Below are 12,968 nucleotides of genomic sequence, written 5' to 3' on the forward strand. Positions count from 1 at the left end.
AGCTTCTATGAAAATACTGGCATGTGACGTCACAATGATTTGACGTGCACTTTTAGTTTAATCAATAATTTAAAATAATTATGACACTTAAAACTAACAAAGGAAACAAAAAATCCATGTTTTGCGTATTTTAGAAGACTTTCTATCTAAAAATCACTGAGAAATAATTTATTTTTGACACAGGCAAATACCGTATACATGCCTAAAATTACTTCGACCCGTTGCTCCGTTGCGGCATGATTGAATGATAAACCAACAAAAAAACTCATTTTTGCATAGATATTTATATTAATCGGTATAGTTAGTGCTATCGAGTAACATAATACTAACTTTTGATTATGACTAATCCATATGAGCTTTTTTATTCCCGCGAATATCTACAGAGCTATCTTTTCAGAGATAAAAGATCCTACATCCTTGTCTATAAGTTGTGTTAATGTGTAGAAATCGGAGGTATAAAAAAAGAAACATATTCGCGTACTTACGAATTTAAATTAGTTACCTACTAGATTTTAGTTATTAACGCGGTTAATTCACTCAATTTGGTACAAGACATTTTCAATTTCCGACATGATGCATAAAATATTTTTTACTGAACAACTAACTTAATGCCTCCAATAACCTATTCAAATTAGGCATTTCAACGAATTAAGGGATGACTACATCTGAAAGGGCTGACACTCATCAATTTAGACTATTGTCGTACCCACTCCTGGAACATGTTTTACGCTTAGTTGGAGGACAAGATAGATATCTAACTAGTTACGACTTGCGGCTTTGTTCGCGTGAATTTTCTGGTTTTCTACAATAGATCCCAGATATTTGCTGAGTTTGAAGTAAAATCACAGTCATGCGCTACTGTTCCTTAAAAATCATCTCGCGGTTTCGTCGCTTGCATGCTATCCGATATGCTAGAAGTATCTACCTAAGTACCTTTATCTATAGTTCTTTATTTATATTTAGGGTTTTGTACCCGAAAGGTGCCATGGGACGCTATTACTAAGCCTCCGCTATCCGTCCGTCCGTCCGTCCGTCTGTTAGTGGGCTGTATCTAGTGAGTTCAAATTTTCAAAAAACCGCCATGAGATTTAAAAAAAACTAAAAAGCGTTATTTCTTGTACGATTACGAGTCCGACTCGCACTGGATCGATTGTTTCAGCATCTGCATGAAAATTTAAAAAAAAAAAACACTCAGATTTACTATCAACATTAATGCTAGATAGCATTAAATATTCATAGGGCAACAAGTCTCTCTCTCTTTCTCTCTCTTTATCTCTCTTTGTGCGTTCCTCGGTGCTGAGAGTCGTGACTCCTTTCCATGATCACGCCATAATGGTGCATTCCCAGATCCTTCTACATAAGGGGAAAAAGGGACCTATAGAGCTATAATAGTTATTATAAGTACTAGTAATTTTAGAGGTTCAGTGAATACTAATCATAATCATAGCGAGGAAGTGCGCATTAGCATCATTTAAATAATTATAATCTTCCGCTCCGTCGAGTCGACACAAAAGAAGAATTTACATATTTCTTTATGCAAAGTCTATTGTCCCAGAAAATTAGATATTGAGAAAGCTTAATCGTTAAGACTAAATTGCTTTGAAATAAGAATCTTGAGGGTATGCGCAAATCGTGTAATATGAAATGGGTTCTGTATTTTGACGTGAGTTCAAATAAAGCTAATTAATTTAACTTGATTGCTTATTTGATAAATTCGTTTCCTTCCCAAAGGACACCAATTTTATTCAAAGACAGTCAAGTCGTACTTATTATGGTTTTAAGCTCCATTTGTGATGTAAAAACAGTTCGTGTATAAAGAGCTGTCCATTTTGTCACAAAATACAGAATCAAATGAGTAAATTTATTGAGAGATTTATTTTTATAGAAAATCATAAAGAAGATTTTTTATTTATTAACCTATTGCAAAGTAACTGCAAAAGCTTTGCAAGATATTCTTATATTCAACGAAATTTTTATTTTAATAACTTAAGTGCATATTAAAAGGTTTAATTTGAATGGTAAATATGAACCCTAAAATGGATCAATTGCTTTAAAAAAATTAACGAATTTTGTTTTGCTTTTGTATGGGAGTCACAAGTTGATTATGTGATCTAATAAACATTTAAACGTATAACACATTGGAACTAAGTATGTTTTTTCGTTTTATGTTTTATGTTTTTTGTATTTAACTTTAGCGTTATGGCTTGTGATACTCAACTCATCACAATAATTCCATTCTAGAAAAGTGAACCTTTGAAACAAAGATTACTGGAAAACAAACTCAATTAGGGTTGATTTTATAGAGATGAAATCAACCCTAATTGAGAAATAATAAGAATTGAAATGGCATATATTTGAAAATAACATGTTCGTAGAAACTCCCGCTCCTCTATTACACTAATATTAAACAGTCATAAAGCATATTAATGTGGGACAATTTAGACCGAATCAAATTTTATTTATCCGCACCACAATTTCCTCTCGTCAAGCGGCGGCCACCCGGCGGCGTTTAGTATAATGAGAAAACGACGAAATCAACGCGGACTGAATTAGACCTAAGTACTGCAGGGCTTACATGTGACGGATTTTTTAAAAATCATTTATTTTTTAATCAAAAATCCCTACTTAATATAATATATATTCCATTCTATTCCATCAGCCTGTATGTGTGCACAACTGGACATAGGCTTTTCCAAGAGCGCTCCACCAAATACGGTCCTCCGCCTTCCTCATCCACCCGCTCCCCATCATCTTCTCCAGGTCATCGTTACAGCGGGCTGGAGGTCATCTCCCACTGAGCTTACGGGTACGCGGTCTCCACTCCAGATCATGGCTGTCGGTTCTGCGACAGACAGATAATACATATGTCTATAAAATAAATGTGAAAGTGTCTCTGTCTAAGCTAGTAGACAGCTTTTCAAACCCCGTTTAAGCAATTTTGACAGGTACAGCTTGCATTCCGAAAACGGACATATTATGATACTTTTAGTCCCAAAAAATCAAAAAGTTCCCTCAGGATTAAAAAAAAAAACAAAATTTACGCGGATAAAATCGCGGGCATCATCTAGTAATGACATAAAAATGTCTTTGTATGATGTATTTTAGTGTGTATTCCCGTTGAAAGCAAGGCGTATATCAGACTACAGTAAACGGCCAAGCCGTACTTTTTTAACCAAGATGTAGAGTTTGTAGAATCAGAGCTTGTAAGTAGAGTTATTTGTTATTTATTGTTATAAATGTGATATAGTCAAGAGCATTTAAGAGCTTATATACTATAGACTTGGTAGGTCCCATGGCCAGCACAAATCTAAGCTCAGCTAGGGGCTTGGCTCTACTAGAGATCTCATAACTTTTTAACAGTGAAAACATTATGAACTTGTGAGTCTTGGTGGGATGCTTTTGACGTAAAACGACGCCGTGTCGTCCTAATATTTCGTCCGTATAATTTACCTAGGTATGTGTAAAACTGCCCATGTAAATGCGCAAGGTTATAAAGTGTTTGTCTTTTCAGTCTTTTACCCCATTATATTGTAGACAAAATATATTTCAATAAAAACGAAATTGCTTAGTGTATTTATAAAAGATAGTAAAAAATTAACACAAAAAATATTGTTATTAATTAAGAAATTCAAAGCCTAATTAGGGGCAGGCAAAGTTGTAATGAGGCACACTAAAATTGTAAAGGTGCCTTAATTAAACTCAATAACAAGCTATCGGTTGGAAACATACAAAGGTAGGTAATTAATTACTCCCAGTTATTCGTTCTTCATATGTACAATAATGGCTGTTTTACGACATTGATTAATTTGAATGACCCTCCAATTGATAGCACTAATTATACTACACTTAGACGCACCCCTTTTTAATTTGCTTCCTCTGTTAAATCGTCCGTATCTTTAAACTAATAAAACTGCTGTTAGTAAAGTTTACTTCAATTGGGGCGTTTATCTACGAGTAGGTATATCAAAATGGAAGGGAATTAAATAATAAAAATCTTATTATGTTTATGATTAATAATAAAACTCTCAATAAATATTTACTCGTACTAAACGCTCTTTTCATGAAACAAAATATAAATAATTAAGTAACCTAATTATTATATTATTTTCTATCATATACCTATCCAATATCCTTCACTATCCCATGACTGAGCAATGGTCTCATTTCGATTTCTTTATAACTCCCTACTTCGTTTACCTAAATAAACAGTTATACATAATTATAATATATTATTCATTAAGTAGGTAATTCTTTCACGAAAAAATCAATATATTTTTGGGACATGTAAGCCAATGCGAAACCCAACTGCACTTGAAGATGAAACGTTGCGTTAGCGCCACGTACAATTAAAATCATGATCAGTATCTGTTCGTTGAAGTCCACCCTTAAGTTTCAGAATGTCACCCGACATTGAGTTAGAAGACCATAGAATAGCATACCTTATTTATCAACGCGTCGAAAACCACCCTTGTCTAATTATGTCCACCTGTCTGGCGCAATACGAACGCTGTAATCTTATAAGTAAGAGGTCCTAGGTATTGATTTCCAGCTGGGTCAATTTGTAAATTGAATATTCCTAAATTGGCTCTAATATAACAACTCTCTGTCCCCCGACGAAAATAATTGTTGACGGGGTACGACGAACGACACCAAATGTTGAGAGGTTTCTTAAACAATAACGACGCCTCGGAGTAAGCTGGAACTTGGAAACGTTACAGCAATTGTACTGCGCCGGTTAAAATGAGACCGTTTTGTGTTGAAAGCTTGTGCTTTAATTATTTTTGGAAGATGCTTTTTTGTATTAAACGTAAGAGCCATTAAAATTTGTTAAAACGATGTCTTTTTGATTGTTGTAATTTCATTTTTATTGTAACAGTAGCAGCTTCGCTGGGTGAAAATATAAATCCTCTTTATTCACTAACTAAAAAATCCGGCCTTATTCCTTATCTACAGTATAAAGGAAACTATGTAATGTGCAAAATTTTAGGTCCCAGCTAGCAGCATCATCATCAGCCTATGGAAATCTACTATTGAACATAGGCGTCCCCTAATAAGTGCCACCACACCCGGTTCTCAGCTTTTCTCATCCGGTCATTTCTTATATCGTCCACGTCGGCCCCGCGTGCTGAAACGCGTCTCACACTACGCTTATTTATACACGGTTATCTTTTCAGATTCAACCGCCATCACCCCTACCACTTCAGCGTGTTAATGGTTGCTATGTCGGTGACCTTGGTTCTGCTGCGGATCTTCTCATGTCAAATCTATCCCTCAATTAAACTGCTAACAAAGCTTTTTCCATAGCTCGCTGAGCGACATTGAATTTGTGGATGAGATCGTTAATCAGTGTCCAAATAGTGTTAGCCAATCAGAGATCATCCCTATCATAACACTGTTGGTACCAAACTTTGTTCTTAGGCTTGTACTGTAGGTATAAATAAAACTGACATTCTTACCATGCTCGAATGGATAAATTTAAGTGCCTCAAAAAGCATAAAAAGTATTCATCATAGTATAATCTTATCAACGAGCTTTTAGAATAACAATACAAAAAATTAATTGATGCGCCTACGCGTTCATTAATCTTCAACACCGATTTGTCACTGGATGAGTGACATCGAGCAATTAGTGACCACCCAAGAACTAGTAAAAAACTACGATAACGCTACCTGCTATACTTAATCGTAGGAATATTAATAACCTGTGGTATATAAATACCAAGATATCCTTGCAACGTTTATTTCTTGTGAGTTGTTCTTCTTATGAAGTGAGTTGTTCCACACAAACGTGTCAATCGAACTTTCAATGATTTATTTAAATCAAACTGGATATCTTGATTGCAAATCAAATGATGAGAGCTATTCATCATTTCTCAGACCTAGAGATTTTTAAACATATGACTCTAATGTAAAAAAATGTTAGTTCAATGATGAAAAGAGGTCATAAAATCCAAATTGAACAGATTATTTTGATTCTGATCATATTTTTCACAGTCTGAGAAAACTTCAACCCGTTAAAAGCCGCTAAGAGCCTAATCTAGTAACACTGAATAGGAAGCTCAGAGTAATATCTCATCGTTTAATCTTATTCTTTTGTTTTACGCCAAAGAAAAAAGTCCCACAAAGAAACGGAATACAAGATAAACGCTATATCTTAAAAGAAGTCGTACAAACTTTCGAGATTGTGTCAAAGCGGAAAACTAGCGTTACAAAGGGAAAAAAGCTTACAAAAGTACAACGCAAATCCTTTATATCCAGAGCAGATGTTATCTGTAATCGGGAATAATATCCCATGAGCGATTTTCTTAATTTCGTGAGGCGAATCAAGAGATCGATACGCCCCGATCTTTAGTTACCGATAGCGTTATGAGGGGTCTCTCCGTCACTCGCTCCATACAAACGTAGTTCGTCTCTCATTGGTATACTAACCAATCATACTCAATGGAATTTTGTAGAAACGTTCCGGGAACTATGCCTGTAGTTTTTAGAAAGATCTAAAGCACCACAGGCACAGATATTACTTTCTAGAATATGTCTGCAAAATTTCATAGACTTTGGTTGCTTAATATTCAAATGAAATTAGGACTACGATTGTATGGAGTAAGTGACGGAGAGAGCCCTGTTATGGCCGACGCCGGCTTGCAAACACCGATCTTTCTTTCGATCACGACCCTGTGTGGTATTCGTGTCTGGATGTCAATTGGCAATAAGCTTTCGAACTTTTCCGAGATGCGAGCTCTCTTTATTGGTCTTCGTATTGTAAATGTCTGATGCGATAAATGCGTGAGCGTCGTAAATAATGCGTTCAACGTCCCTAACGTAAGTACTGATTAAAAAGTAGATCTTGTATTGATTCTTTTTACTACTACATATTTCTATTATTATAGTAATGTGCGTGACTTGAGAATTAATTAATAGAATACATTGTAGCCCCAGATAACGTTTAGAGACGACAGTTCTCCTACATACGCCTCATTTCTGAATTGAACACGTAGTGAAACTCCAAGCATTGCTCTTTCCATCGCCCACTGAGTGACTTTGAGCTTTCTTATGAGACCCATAGTTAGCGACTATATTGTCTCGGATCTACATTATGTAATCACTGTCTACACGCAGTTCGAAAATTTCAAGCCGTGCGAGAAGACATCTCGAAGCTGCTTCGCCATTTTTAACCCCCGACCAAAAAGAGGGGTGTTATAAGTTTGACGTGTGTATCTGTGTATCTGTCTGTGGCATCGTAACTCCTAAACTAATGAACCGATTTTAATTTAGTTTTTTTTGTTTGATAGGTGGCTTGATCGAGAGTGTTCTTAGCTACAATCCAAGAAAATCGGTTCAGCCGTTTGAAAGTTATCAGCTCTTTTCTAGTTACTGTAACCTTCACTTGTCGGGGGTGTTATAAATTTTTAATTTGCACTTGTTCATTAAAAAGTTAATGAATTACTTACAATTTGTGTTCCATTACAGACAATAAGTTTCATTTCGTACTTTTTGAATAGCTACTTGCCTATTATTCTTGTAGAATAAAATGGCCAAAGGCTTTTGGCGTGGGCCGACTGGTTCGACCCTCACAATCGTCAAGGACGAATCAATAACGTGATACAATAAGATTCAATCTAGGATTATAACGATAACTAACGTTCATTACTAAGAAATGCCTTGTCGCTTTAATGTTAAAAAATACATATCATAAAGTCAGGAGTACAGTGCCTACTTAAATGTATTAACATAGCTGAGGAGCAAGTGAGGGCAATGTGGCATCAACAATTTCTTATCTTGTAACGAAGGCTTGGTTATAGTTAATGACCTGGGAAATGACAGGATACTTTTCATCCCGGAAAATCAAAGATGTACCGCAGGATTTAAAAACCTGAAACTACATGGACGAAGCTATGGGCATCAGCTAGTTCATATTATTATTATTATGTTTAATTTATCTTGTGTGTGCACTTAATGTTTTCATACTATAACTTTTTATACATAACTTTTTATTTAACTAGTATAAACTCCATACTTCAAAGCTTACTGCTGTTGTTTATATTTTTCCGTGAGCCTAAGCAAAAACACAGCGAACAGTCGTGCAATTCAAGTGCATGGAAATCCAGTACAAAAAAGACTGGGGAGAGTTGGCCAATCAGCTTTGAGCTTTCTAAGCTTAAGGGGAGGTATAGCACGCGTGACATCCATTGCACTATTTAATTTCAACGGAAAAATCTCGAATTTTTACGCCTAGATTCGAGTATTATAAATAAGATCCAAAAAAAATCTATTAACAAAAACTACTCTTCACTGGTTTCTATTTCCTGCTTCTTCAGACTACCTATCATGGCCAAAATCGTGTGTATCGTTATCGTTGCCAATGAATGTCTAAAAGCTTTATAAAAAACGTATTTCGAATAGATTTTTATACTACACTAGAGGATGCCCGCGACTTCGTCCGCGTGGATTTAGGTTTTTAAAGATCCCGTGGGAACTGTTTGATTTTCCGGGATAAAAAGTTGCCTATGTCAATTACAAGGGCGTAAGCTACCTCGGTAGGTACCAAATTTCATACAAATCGGTTAATCGGATGGGTTTTTGGGAATCCCGTGGGAACTCTTTGATTTTCCGGGATAAAAAGTAGCCGCCCCCGGGATATAAGCTAACCCTGTACCAAATTTTGTCAAAATCGGTTAAACTGCTGGGCCGTGAAAAGGTAGCAGACAGACAGACAGACACACTTTCGCATAATATTATAGTATGGATGAGCCACCTACATATCGTACGTCAGTCCGAGATCCACAAATGCGCGTTCTGTATTGTATGTAGCGTGTACGTTAATAAAACTTTTGTTCAGAATTATCGCGTAAGCTACTTCCTTTTCAAAGAACATGAAAGCGAGAAACAAATTGCAACATGCATTCATACTTTAAACATTTGCTGCGAGCAATTCCCAAACTGAGAATGTACACGACAGTTGACTGCATTTCCATCCGTCTAAGCAAGAATAGAGCAAACAGCCGTGCTATTCCAATGAAATCCTATATAGGTAAAAAGAACTGGGGACAGTCAGCCAATCAGCTTTCAGCTGAAAGTTTATACGAGGATAGAGGGGAAAGGGGGATTAACGCACGTGTCATATCGCAGAGAACTAGCTAACAGTTTTAAATTGAATCCTTGTTTTCTTTGGGACGAATGAAATATATTTTTAGAAAAAGCTGAATTCCTAACTGAAAATTCGCTCTGCACGGTCTATGTATGCCGCTAGTAGCTATGAATGGGTTTTTTAAATTGGATTATATCCAATTTTTTGGTTAGTTTTCTTTCCTGGATATTATTCCGAACTCTGAAAACTGCTCTAATTTTGCAGAAACTTCTTTAAAATATTTAAGTAAATTTTACTATCGTTTGATTAAACCACACATAAACCTACTATGTACATATATCTGGGTAATATTATATAAATGGAAAAGTGTGTGGATCTGTCTGCTACCTTTTAACGACCTATCTGCTTAATTAATTTTGACGAATTTTGTAAAAATATAGATTGCATCTCTACTCGGTGAATGGCATAGACTACATTTTCCCCTTATATCTAAAAAAATCAAAGAGTTCCCATGGAATTTAAAAAACTTAAATACACAGATAGAATCATCTTCATCCACGAGATGAAGTGAGTGTATAATTTATTATAAATACATAGCTAGTAATTATATAGTTTTTAAGTTCAGTTTAATAAACGTAAAAGAAAAAGCCGTTTAGTAAAACTGAACGAAGAAACTTAAGAATCGTGTACACTTACCGAGTGCTTGTCAAAATGCGGTCCCTACTAAAACGACCAGTTTTCTGGAAACTAGTCTTAAAGCTATAAGGTTTATTAAAAAGCATATCAGTTTTTTGCCATTTTCTCTTTTTTCTTAGTTGAAAATTATTTCCAAAGCGATAGTGAAGTCTTGACTCATTGAGCCTTGAGTTGGTCCGCAAGAAGTACTTTAAATATATTTTTCGTTTAATTTTATTGATCGCTTTTACAAAGATCTAGTTATCAGTGTCTATTCAGTATAAACTAGATGATGCTCGTGACTTCATCCTCATGGATTTAAGGCCGATTCACACCAATTGCGTACACGTGACACGTGCGTAGTGACGCGCGTAAACCCCTAACACACCGGGTCACGCATACGTCCACGCTTTACGCAAGCGGTGTGCCATGTTTCAAACAGTTCCATACATTGGTACGCAACGGTATACACTACGTCTACGCTTCGCAATGCTCACGCAACCTGTGTGAACGAGCTATTAGGTTTTTAAAAGCTTTGAGGACTTTTCTTCTGTACCAGTTTTTGTCAAAATCGTTTGATGGACCATAATATAACAGACAAACAGACAGGTACTTCCACATTTATAATATTACAATGGATTCCGCATAAAATGAACTCTAAAGTAGAATACGTTACAGTTACGGACAGTATAAATAAAGTAATCAATACAGCAATTAAAATTAACATTCCGCGGAGCAATTACCATCCCGCGATAAATGTCAATGGCTGACATTGTCAAAGGGGCCGTGCTTAATAATTTCAACTAGTCCGAGAGACAACAGCTAAAAATTACACTTGGGCCGGGCACTCACAAAAATAAAATATACACAACTTACACTGGTGAGTGCTATGGCTGTATTATTTTGAAGGCCTGCAAGCGAATCCCAGCAGGCTGAATTAGGAAAAACGCTGATCTAGTGTAACCGTGGTGATTCGCTAACTCACTGTTCAACGATGGATGATGGCCACCGAGCTAATTTGACATATTTTTTAATCCATTGAAGGTTTTCTATGAATAATCATTGTAGTATCACTCAGTGAAGCAGCAATATAGAGCCAACTAAAAACTCCAATAAAAACTGACCTAGTGGGAGGCTTTAGCCGTGCCTACAGGCAATTTGCTACGGCCAAGCAATTTACCATTATAAGTAGTTATGCATATTCAGAAGTGATATTTATCATTTTAGTATCGTACATTCCCACTAGATAGTTCAACTGCATCTAAATCCTTTTAAGAGTTGAACTGCAGGGCCTAGTATTGTGTAATTTTGTGTAGTCTCATAGGAGATCAAGCCTCCGTCTCTCAGTAGCTGTCATTTTGAAAATGGGGCCACCCGCAGTTATCCTCGGAGCTGCCGTGACAAGCGGAGGATTGTAATTGTGGGGATATACGAGTTACATGCAAACAATGACTAACAGACCATGCACACTGTACAATCCACACTATAATAATAATTATTATAAATGCGAAAGTGTGTCTGTCTGTCTGTCTATCTGCTAGCTTTTCACGACCCAACAGTTTGACCGATTCTGATGTTTAGTACAGAGTTAACTTAGGTACATCCCGAGGGGTACATGCCATAATATTTTTTTTTAAATTCCGATACAAGTTAGCCCTTGAGTGCGATTTCACCTTGTGGTAAATGATGATGCAACCTAAGATGGAAGCGGGCTAACTTGGAAGGGGTACCTATGGCAGATTAATTAAACTCATACCCCTGATCGGTTTCTACGCGGCATCGCACCGGAACCCAAATCGCTTGGCGGCTGTTATATACCGCTAGGGTGGTAATTAGCCACGGCCAAAGTACAAATATTTTCTCAGCAATGAATTCGAGCTTTTGACATAATTTGTATTGGATATCTGTCAAATTTATTTCAAAAAAGTTATTTCGCGATAAAAAAAGTTTTTTTACGGGTGCATGTAATTTAGCCGTGCGTATGACAGGTACTTAGCAGCAGCGTGGATATCTTCTATAATATAAAAATGAATCGCAAAATGTGTTGGTAAGCGCATAACTCAACAACGCCTGGACCAATTTGGCCAAATCTTTTTTTAAAATGTTCGTTGAAGTTCAAGGATGGTTTTTACGGCGAGAAAAATTAGAATTATTGCTGGAAAAACCCTAAAAATAGCCCTTTTCTTTTTCCCATACAAATGATTTCTAACTAAAACGTAGTCAATTTGAGCTTTATTGCTATGGTATAAAGTTCATATTAAATTACAAGCACTCACTGTTGTCTAAGCAATGTAGGTGTGTTCCTAACGTCAACGGTTCTGTTCAGGAGAATTTTTTAAAATACGTAGGCACAAAAACTGCCACATTACAAATCTTTTTGACAGGACGAAGTCTGTCGGGTCAGCTAGTTGTCAATACAAATAAGACGTACTTACTAAAAACTTGATTTACACTAACTGAGATATACTATCAGTAGAACGTAGTTTAATAAAAAGCAAAGCCTCCCATGCTAACGAGGTATTGTCGGTCTCTTGTGCTCCGTCGTCAGCGGTGGGATGGAACTTCGTAAAGTTTTTAGTCGGTAGGAGTCCGACATAACCACCTTGCTCCCACGTGGCCGGTGGTATCCGTGATGGATTTTCCTCACGAGAAAAAAAAGGTTTCCTAGGAAAGCAGTGCCAGCCATAGGGGTTTTGGGAGTGGGCTTGTTTGCCTTTCACTTTAATTAAAAGTTAAAAAAAAAGTTCGTCATTGAAAAAGGAAATTATTTCTGTACACGTTTTAATTTTAATTAAAGTTTTTAAAGTGTGAAACTTAAATAAGTAGGCACCCAGTAAAAACGCGAGTTCGAGATTCTTGTTTCCCCGTTACTCATAATGTTTCACCAACAATGTAACCCTTATAAAACTATTCTCATCATAGAAAGTTTTGTTCGCTCTTAAACCCTCAAAACTTAAAATTACTTTGGAAGTTATCAAATGCCACCGGGTAATGTATTTTGTTGGTTTTACCGCTTTTGGTACCAAATAAAAATATCGCAGATGATTTTGTGTAAGAATTTTGATTTTATTGCAAAGTAGTTTTGATCCTGAGGTCCTCATGAGTTTACTTAGATGCAAAATAATATGTTTGTGGCAATATTTCTAAATAATAAAAATAATGTATTTAGAAGTAATCGATGCGCAAAAAATAAATAGACTCACGAAACA

This window comes from Maniola jurtina, chromosome 16 (genome assembly GCF_905333055.1).
Source record: "Maniola jurtina chromosome 16, ilManJurt1.1, whole genome shotgun sequence".
Lineage (NCBI taxonomy): Eukaryota > Metazoa > Arthropoda > Insecta > Lepidoptera > Nymphalidae > Maniola > Maniola jurtina.